Source organism: Vidua macroura, chromosome 38 (genome assembly GCF_024509145.1).
Source record: "Vidua macroura isolate BioBank_ID:100142 chromosome 38, ASM2450914v1, whole genome shotgun sequence".
NCBI lineage: Eukaryota > Metazoa > Chordata > Aves > Passeriformes > Viduidae > Vidua > Vidua macroura.
In genome coordinates, this window is record NC_071608.1 from 625,040 (window position 1) to 635,162 (window position 10,123).

General features: G+C 47.2%; 1 long non-coding RNA gene across 2 annotated transcripts; it reads right to left on the reverse strand.

Moving 5' to 3' along the window:
* Positions 1–8,686: 8,686 nt before the first annotated feature.
* On the reverse strand, positions 8,687–9,504 carry LOC128821315 (uncharacterized). Of its 2 annotated transcripts, none has more exons than XR_008441077.1 (3): positions 9,378–9,504; positions 9,122–9,202; positions 8,687–8,719 (listed from the first exon to the last, which is right to left on the reverse strand). It is a non-coding gene; the product is annotated as an uncharacterized LOC128821315 (long non-coding RNA). The 2 variants fall into 2 exon arrangements; XR_008441076.1 differs by lacking the exon at positions 9,378–9,504 and adding an exon at positions 9,292–9,358.
* Positions 9,505–10,123: the final 619 nt, after the last annotated feature.

A 10,123-nucleotide genomic window follows, 5' to 3' on the forward strand; every position in this document is an offset into this window, starting at 1 on the left:
CAGTTCAGCTTTGCTGCTTTTCAGCATCTCAGCTGCCCTTCTGCTCTGTGACAGCTCTCCAGGTTTCTTGCCTTCGCCAGGCTGCAACGTGCCCGCTACTACCCAGAGCTGGGCAGGAGTGGGCAGAGAGCACGGCCATCTGCCAGCAGGTTGCAGCTTGCCCAGGAAAATGCAGTGTCCTTGGAATGTGCAGCAAATCTTATTTCCTGGCAAGGTCGGGCTAAGTGAGCAGTGCTGGTACACTTTCTCCTTGAGAACTGGAGCGGAAAAGCTTTTCGCTAAGATGTAGGCGACTCGAGAGGCAGAATACGCAGCTCCGCAGCTGGCCGAAAGCAAGTGCCGCTTCCCGGCGTCTTTCGGCAAAAGCGGCGCTTCGGAGCGCACCGCTGCCGCTCCAGTCATCTGTGCGCGAAGTTGCCGCTTCTTCGCCTCAGGCAGCCGGAGATCGCGGTAGCTTGCAAAAGGCGAAGAACGAAGCCGCGAAGAAGCCGGCTTGTGTGCGAAGCTCGCAGACTGCTGCAGGACGGTGGCTGCTGCTCTCCAGCCTGTTGAATTCAATCTTGGCATGCGAGTGGAAGGTGTTCCAGGACAATTTTCCTGTGTTTTGACGTAGTCCTACTACATCCCACCTTGGAAATTCTTGCTGCTCCCCAGAGGCTCCGAGATGCAGATAACACGGTGGCAGCTGCTGAAAAGAAGGGCAACTGTGAGTTGGTCAAGAAGCAAGAACACAGGCAGTTGACTGTGCTTGGCAAGGAGCAGCTGCTGGATTCTTGCAATTGCCTTCAGTGCGCACAGAAGCCCGCTGCTCTGCTGCTTGGTTTTTCGCCTTCAGTCAATTACACACTGCTGAAGTTGAGGCAGGCAGTTCAGCTTTGCTGCTTTTCAGCATCTCAGCTGCCCTTCTGCTCTGTACAGCTCTCCAGGTTTCTTGCCTTTGCCAGGCTGCAACGTGCCCGCTAGTACCAAGAACTGGGCAGGAGTGGGCAGAGAGCACGGCCATCTGCCAGCAGGTTGCAGCTTGCCCAGGAAAATGCAGTGTCCTTGGAATGTGCAGCAAATCTCATTTCCTGGCAAGGTCGGGCTAAGTGAGCAGTGCTGGGACACTTTCTCCTTGAGAACTGGAGCGGAAAAGCTTTTCGCTAAGATGTAGGCGACTCGAGAGGCAGAATACGGAGCTCCGCAGCTGGCCGAAAGCAAGTGCCGCTTCCCGGCGTCTTTCGGCAAAAGCGGCGCTTCGGAGCGCACCGCTGCCGCTCCAGTCATCTGTGCGCGAAGTTGCCGCTTCTTCGCCTCAGGCAGCCGGAGATCGCGGTAGCTTGCATAGGCGAAGAACGAAGCCGCGAAGAAGCCGGCTTGTGTGCGAAGCTCGCAGACAGCTGCAGGACGGTGGCTGCCGCTCTCCTGCCTCTTGAATTCACTCTTGGCATGCCAATGGGATGTGTTCCAGGACAACCTTCCTGAGTTTTTATTTTAGTTTTCATGCATCCCACCTTGGAAATTCTTGTTGCTCCCCAGAGGCTCCGAGATGCAGAGAACACGGTGGCAGCTGCTGAGAAGAAGGGCAACTGTGAGTTGGTCAAGAAGCAAGAACATAGGCAGCTGACAGTGCTTGGCCATGTCACGATCCGCTTATTGCGAGATGTCGTGATGGTTCTTTTCACCGATGCCAAAATGCAAAAAAGGGAAACAACAAGGGACTGTCAGTTAATCTTAAGAAATGCACCTTTATTAGGGGTCAAAGGAGTAAATCCGATAGTGGGGGATTAGAAATGAGATAGAAGGATAGAGAGAGAGAAGAGGGGTATGGGAATAGCGACGAACACAGGCAAGATCCTCAGTGGTCCGGACGATGGGGATCCGTCTGTCGTGTCGGGGGAGTCTCCGATGTTCTGGTTGACTCGGGGCTCCAGTTATAGTCCCCAGAGGAAAGAGGGGGGAACAAGTGTAACAATGAAAGTCCATTGTAATCGCCACGCGGGAACGGGTGAGTCCACAGAAACCACCAAAGCAAGACGAATCCAATGAAGAATAAGTCCATTAAAATTACTGAAGGGAAACAGGTCATGTCATTAGTGGTCAGACCACCAATTTCCCCTCCTCCCTGTAGTAGGGGTCTCAGTCTCAGTCCTTGGGAGGAGGGTTCTCATTCTTTCTTTGTCACAGTGGTAACGAGGCAGATGAAGGGCCTTCAATGAAGGACCACGGGAATCACCCCAAAATTTCATTTGGCTTAAGAACGGAGATTAAAAGCAGGCCGCGCATCAGGCGGTCCCGTGCTGGCTCCATGTCAGGTCTTTGCCAAGTCCTTGCCAACTCCTTGCCAAGTTCTTACCAGGCCTTGTTGGGAACAGCCAGCATGACGGTTCAGTGGTTCCACCTGTGCTGTGTCCTGTTCTATGCCGGAACTGCAGTGGGGGAAGGGATTCTTTCTTGTGGCAATCGGAAGGCAGAATGGAAAATGAGGGGCTTCTGACGGGCTCTTACACCACCCCGTGACTGACGATTGCCCTCGAAAGATCTTCATCAGCAGGATTCCATGGTGTCGTCGTGGAGTCTTCAGGACTCATCAAGTGTTGGCAGCACCTCCCAGGGAAAAGAGAAGAGGAAAAGGGAAAGAACAAACAGGAAAACTAAAACAATCACAACATATTAGTAAACAAATTAGAATTAATCAATAAGCAAAATACAATCAGTATTAATTAAATCCATATTAGTTAAACAATAAATTATTGAATCAATATGAATCTATTAAATAATAGATTGATCAAATAATAAACCAGTATAATCAATATTAAACAATAATCGGTATTACTCAGTAAAATTTTATAAGCAAGAAACAAAAAATAATTTAAAACAGTGATTCGAACAAATCATAAGAGAAAATTATGTAAAACATATCTTCTAACCTTATCATCTTCTTGTGTCTACAGTCCTGGGAACATCTATAGTGTAAAGAATGTCGGCCAAGTGGTGTGCATTTATTATAGATGTCAATTTTGTTAATCGTTTCATCATTCTCCAATTCACAATGAGCAAGATTACTGATAAAACAAAACCAGTCATAACTAAAATCCAAAGAACAACAGTGGGATGACACAATTTGTTCAGGACACCAGTGGCGGTAAGCGACCACCCGAAAAGGGTATCCCACCACTTGTGCTCGGCATCACTTTTCACCCTTTCTACAACACGATGTATTTCTTGCACATGATGATGAACAGTTACCAGAGTTTTCTGTCCATTCCCCTTGATTTTTCCTAGGATCTCTATTAGATCTTGATGAAGTAATAATTGCTTTACCAGAGAAAGGTTCATCCCAATGGGAGTAGGCAATAGCTTCTGAATCATGGTAAGATTGGATTCTAAAAGTTCATGTGAAGTAACTGGAGCTACAAAAGAAAAATCACATCCTGCAATTTTAGTAAAGTTGCAAGCACAAAAATTTGAATGATTTTTAGTAGCTACTACTGTACTTTGCATAAACACAGTACCAAAAGCGGTTCTGAAGCAGGCACGCCCATTGCCTGTAGATACAAGGACTGTTTCAGAAGTCTCGTTAGGATGAATATCAAAACGACAGCTATTTTGTTCTGTGTCCAGACAAATATCTTGAGCTACAATTGCATTACCTTCACAGATAAACCCTAGTTGTTCTCAGATGGTACAGGACTCTAAATTGACAGTTTGCCATTTGTCATCAATTTGACGGGCCCATTCTCTATGTTCAGAAGGATAGAAAGTGGGTCCATCATGATTTAATCCTAATGCGATGATAGGGAATATCAAATGCACCGAGGCATTACTTTATGGTCAGCACAAATGCTGGGGTCATAGGTAAAATTCACTAAATTCCACCAGGATTGGAAATCTCTTTCAAAGTCAGTGGCACTGTCCCAGACTATTTTCCTAATTTCAGTAGGAAAAGTGCCTTCTTCACCTTCTCTTCTAATTGCGGCAGCAACTGACTGCATCCATAATTGAGCCTGGATACGGCTAAGAGCTAAGGAAACGTTGCTTTGTGCGGCATTAAGTGCATCAATGATCAATTTGCTATTATTTACATTTATCTTTTCCCAATTTGCTAGAATGTTTGATAGCAACCACTGATGTGTTCCCAAGGCTGATAAGGACGATTGCAGTGGTTGTTGTATTTTGGTTAAATCTTTAGTTGTGGAAGCCAATTTATTCATTCATACTTCTGAATCAATACTATTTAGGATTCCCAATCCTGTTCCCACAAGACCAGTTATGGCTCTTGGCAGCCGGTTTTTAGGAGGCTTCCACTGTCGCAGCCAGGTTGTCCAAGCCTGAAAAGAGGTCTGCAAAAAGGGTGAACAAGCTGGTTGTATTTCTCAGATATTGTTTTGCATCAGCAATTTGACTTGTTTAAGAGACCATAACAGATTAAACAATATCTGTTGTTGGCCAGTTTTCCTGATTCTATATGGTCCAATTTCAAAAATTTTCGGGCTAAGTGTAACCAGTGGTTGGGTGGTAGGTGTCACAACATTAACATCAAGTCCTACTCCAGTATTTGAATCAATACTTTCAACTTAAAAAACAAAAAAACAAAAAAACAAAAAACAAAACAAAAAAAAAACAAAAAACAAAAAACAAAAACAAAAAAAAAAAAAAAAAAAAAGAGAAAAATAAGAAAAAAAAAAGAAGTGCTTCAGTATTTTTGGACCAAAACCAAACTACTTCTACAGTTTGTGTTCATGTGAAATTGCGCCAACAATCCTGTATGCTTGGCTGCGTACAAACCTTTTTGTGCTTCAAGAGATCCTTTCACTTTTTCTGCATGCTACCACAATTAGTTCAGACCACGGTCACTCAGCTGCTTTCTGGCCATGGGGTTGCGGTAGGATGCAGAAAAGTATTACCAGTTTTATCATGGATTAGGTGGTCTTCATGTCCCTCGGAGTTCTTCTGAAAAAGTAAACACAACAGAATTCTGCCGCCGAGAGGCAGAAAAGTTAGAATGATGGAATTATCCAGCATGTATTTGTCCAATGCTCTTTCCCTAGAGCACCAGAGGATTCCCATGCATATTTCTTCAGAGGGGGTTTTAGCACAAGTGCTACTAGTCCTATAGTAAGAGAGGTCCACCAGAACAGGTTGGCCAGGGTCATGAGCTGGATTATTAGGATCATTTGGTACAGAGCATAGGAGTCAGTGTAGATGCAGACCAAAGAGGAATTCTGTGCTTCTCGTTGAAAAACACTCCAGACAGCTATCAGCTCCCCAACGTGTACACTACCTTCTCCCTCTGTAATCATTTGCTCACCAGAGGAAAAGTGGAGGGCTTCTGCCCTATATCTCCATACTTTTCCTTCCCCTTTAGCAGAAGCATCAGTGTCGCCTTCTGATGAGAAGGCTGGCGACCTGGTTCAAGACACAGCACGGCAACCCGGCCTCCCCCAGGTCACTCGGGCCACAGACATACACAGACACCAATGTGGTGGATGGTCAAATGGCGTTTATTATCTTATCTTATCTCATGGGGTTAAATAGTCAAGGCGGCTTCACTACGTCAGAAGGGGATGGTGGGTCTGGTTGGGGTTAGTAAGGAGTGGAAAACTACTGGGTTTAGGAGGGGCTGCATGCTTTAGGGGTAATTGATTAACTATAGCAGGAAGAAGGGGGGAAGGGTCTAGCTTTCCGTCACATCCCGAGATCTTCCGTTCGCCAGTCCCTATCTACCACACATCAGTAAACCAAGAGTTTGCTGATTGTTCGGGGCAGAAAGGAGGGGTTACTTTGATTACAGAGGCAAGTTTGTCCAAGCTCTCAGTTTCTTGGATTGCTAAAGTTCCTTCTGTCCTTGAGAAAAAGTTGCAGTAATGTTCAACCTGAGCATACCATTTTCTAACTGAGGCCCTCTGGGCCACCCCGTCAGGAGGGGGGGTCCCACTAGTGACTGTCTTGATAACCTTGAAGGGGCCTCTCAATACAATTGGTTGTTTTTGTGCAATTTTTTCTACTTCTAGGAAAGCTAAGATAACCATCAACAATCCTTTTTCCCAGGTAGTGTATCTTTTCTCAGCATCTTTGGAACCACAGGAATCAAAACCAACAGGTCTTGTCGGAGCCTCAGGACCCCGCTGCCATATGCTGACAGCCCTGAGGAGGCAAATGCCCATTCCACCTGGAAAGGATCTGTAGGATGGATAGGGCCCAGTGCTTGATGAGCTGTTGCTTCAAAAATCAGCAATTGCAATGCTGACTCCTGAGAAAGACTCCAATCCCATTTCACCCCTTTCCTCAACAAGTCATAAAGGGGAACAAATGGGTCGTTCCAGTGACTAGGAAATCTGTCTGGTCTTTCTACAGGAGATACAGCTGCTATCGTTTTTGGAAGGAGAATTGCTGTAGGTTTGAGTGATTCTGGAAGCCCACAAATTCAAGGGGTCATTATTTCGGGCTTCACAGGTAATTGCATCAGGGATTCAAAGCCAGGAATTCATTTCTTTTGTGAGTCATTTGCAGGTAAGCAGCTTTGTGCACATTTTCCAAGAGTTGGGATCTCCCTTTTCCAAGGGGCTTGTTCCCCCGGCCCAAAAAGCTGCACGCTGTGTCAGGGACCATATGTCACGTTTCTCTCCTGTTGTTAAGAAGACACCATGTCCCCAGTACCCACTGGCTTTCTGTTCAGTTAATTGAATTTGATCACCACCAGTGAGGGACACCCGGAAAACATATTCTGTTTCTGATTCATGTGGAGGGTGTCCATATTCCCTTTTAAGCTTAGCTAGCTTGGTGGCCGTGTTTACTTGTGGTGGTATGTGTTTGGTTGTGATGTGAGGTTGGAGATCATCATCACTGAGATAGTTATACACTGAGATAGTTTTAATCAAGGGTCTCAAGTGATGGCAGCAATGTTCCCCAGAATTACTTGCTGCTTCAAGTTCTTGATGAGGATAGATTTGTTTAATGTGAGGAGTTTCCTTCTCCTCAAGCTCTGTAGAGGAATCAGCATGATGTGATTTGTTAACATGTTCCTCTGTTAAGGCAGCTCGCAATGCATAGATCACAGTTTTTGCTTCATAGAACTGTTTTTGCAAAATTTCAACTAGATTTTGAAGGGAGTCTATTATAGCATGTTCCTCACTTCTTCGCTCAAAGCGATTTTCTATAGCTGCCATAAGACAAGCTCCCAAAACTGAGCATAAGATAATTTTCTTTTTGCCCAATTTGAATTTTGTTTCATGTTGTAATGAACACACTCTATCAATAACATTTTCTAAGTTAAACCAATTACTCTGTGCCAAATTTTCTCCTTCCGTAGAAGGTTTGGCATTGTGTTTGGCTAGTAGTGCATAAAATTCAGCTTTAATTTCAAGGCTAAGATTGTCACTCATTTTGGGAAGGGACCAAAACCACGACAGGGAGCTACAAACTTAAGTTCCACAAAACTACACAGCCCTCGCTGTGTCGCCCTTCGCTTCCCTGGCTGGGTGAAAGGACAATCATCTGCCTGGGAGGCTCTGCTTAGTTGCTTCAAGTTGTCCCTTCCTTCCCAGACCACATACACACAACAACAACAAAACAACAGTGTCCCGCCTTTTGCACTAAGGGATCCTTTATGAATTGCCAAAGACAGTGTGGGTACCTTTTCAGCTGCAACCCTTCTGTCTAGACAGAAATCCTGTCCGTGACGCCAATTTTAACATCACGATCCGCTTATTGCGGGGTGTCGTGATGGTTCTTTTCACCGATCCCAAAAGTGCAAAAAAGGCAAAAAACAAGGGACTGTCAGTTAATCACAACAAATGAACCTTTATTAGGGGCCAAAAGAGTAAATGCGATAGTGGGGGATTAGAAAGGAGATAGAAGGATAGAGAGAGAGAAGAGGGATATGGGAATAGCTACCAACACAGGCGAGATCCTCAGTGCTCCGGACGATGGGGATCCGTCTGTCGTGTCGGGGGAGTCTCTGAAGTTCTGGTCGACTCGGGGGTCCAGTTATAGTCCACAGAGGAGAGAGGGGGGGAACAAGTGTAATAATGAAAGTCCATTGTAATCGCCACGCGGGAACAGGTGAGTCCACAGAAACCACCAAAGCAAGACGAACCCAATGAAGAATAAGTCCATTTGAATCACTGAAGGGAAACAGGTCATGTCATTAGTGGTCAGACCACCAATTTCCCCTCCTCCCTGTAGTAGGGGTCTCAGTCTCAGTCCTTGGGAGGAGGGTTCTCATTCTTTCTTTGTCACTGTGGTAACGAGGCAGATGAAGGGCCTTCAATGAAGGACCACGGGAGTCACCCCAAAAGTTCATTGGGCTTAAGAACGGAGATTAGAAGAGAAGCAGGCCGCGCATCAGGCTGTCCCGTGCTGGCTCCATGTCAGGTCTTTGCCAAGTCCTTGCCAACTCCTTGCCAAGTTCTTACCAGGCCTTGTTGGGAACAGCCAGCATGACGGTTCAGTGGTTCCACCTGTGTTGTGTCCTGTTCTAAGCCGGAACTACAGTGGGGGAAGGGATTCTTTCTTGTGGCAATCGGAAAGCAGAATGGAAAATGAGGGGCTTCAGACGGGCTCTTACAGCAAGGAGCAGCTGCTGGATTCTTGCAATTGCCTTCAGTGCGCACAGAAGCCCGCTGCTCTGCTGCTTCGTTTTTCCCCTTCAGTCAATTGCACGCTACTGAAGCTGAGGCAGGCTGTTCAGCTTTGCTGCTTTTCAGCATCTCATCTGCCCTTCTGCTCTGTGACAGCTCTTGAGGTGAAACAGAGATTTTTAGAGTTAGGTTAACAAAATGAATTAAGCATTTATAATTTAGCTTGTAGAATTATCTGTTGAATTTTCAACCTTTTACTTAAGAAACCTCTGCCTAATACAAAGGGCAAAGGAAAATGCAAATTTCTGAAGCTTCTTGCATTAGGAACAATACCGGAAGAAGCAAAGAACCCAGATAAAGAAGCTCATCTGTCTCCAAGCCTATCAAGACTGACAGACGTACTCAGATAAGCACCAAAGGACCAAAAGCGCACGCGCAGAGAGGAAAAGTTCAAAAGTTCAATCATGAGGAAGACCACAATCTTCAGCCTCAGGACCACCAAGAGACCCCCGTACGACCACCACAGCAAACCACGCATGCCCAGAAGGGCGTGGACATACTTGGCATGAGAAGCGAGGACAGGCGGGGCCAGGGGTGGAATATGCATGAAAAAGTCGTGCAGTGTATTGCATATGGAACGTCTTTAAGAATAAAAGTGTGGGTCAGACTGAGGCTCGGGGCACAAGTTTTGGAGAGCTATCTCACTTGTGCCGGGCGCTGACATACATACCCACTTCATAACTACCCCAGGTTATGGAGTCTATTTCTTCCGCGTATCGTTTCAGTTGGCGACCACGAAGGGACTGCTCTGCTCACCCGCAGGTCCGGTTGGGAGCAGACACCCTCAGGCGCCACGGGGCTTTTCCCCGGAGGGACTCTGCGCCTCGGCTGTACACTGCGGGGAGCAGACCACGGCCCGTCGACTAGCGGATGAAAGCGGTATGTATTATTTTCTTAAGGTTGGCATTGATAAGTCGCAAAAAGATGTTTTTGTGCGCAGATTTTCCTAGGGGCTTGCAAGCAGACCGCCATCGGGGGAGAGGCCGGCGGCGGGAGGACCTCCCCAGCTGATAGCGCGGCTCGGGGAGGGCGAAATCGCGATTTCAGTGTGTGGTGTGTGTCCCGATTGCAGTGTAGTGTGTCTGTTACGTCCGGACGTGCGTGCTTGTGCGTGTGTGTGTACGTGTGAGTGGAACGGTGAAGCGCGGTGCGGCCTTGCTAAGATACAGAGACGCGGCGCGGCGGTGCTAGAGAGCGCATGCGCAGGGCAGCTCTCTGCCCATACTACCTGATAGTGCGGGTAGTGCGCATGCGCGGGGCAGCTCTCAGCCACACTACCTGATAGTGCGGGTAGTGCGCATGCGCGGGGCGGCTAGCAGCCACTCTACCTGATAGAGCGGGTGGGAGCGCATGCGCGGGGCAGCTCTCAGCCACACTACCTGATAGTGCGGGTAGTGCGCACTCTACCTGATAGAGCGGGTGGTGCGCATGCGTGGCACGGGCTGTCTCTGGTGAGCTGGGGGAGCGCGGCGCGGGGCTTAAGTCGGGGCTTGCAAAGGTGC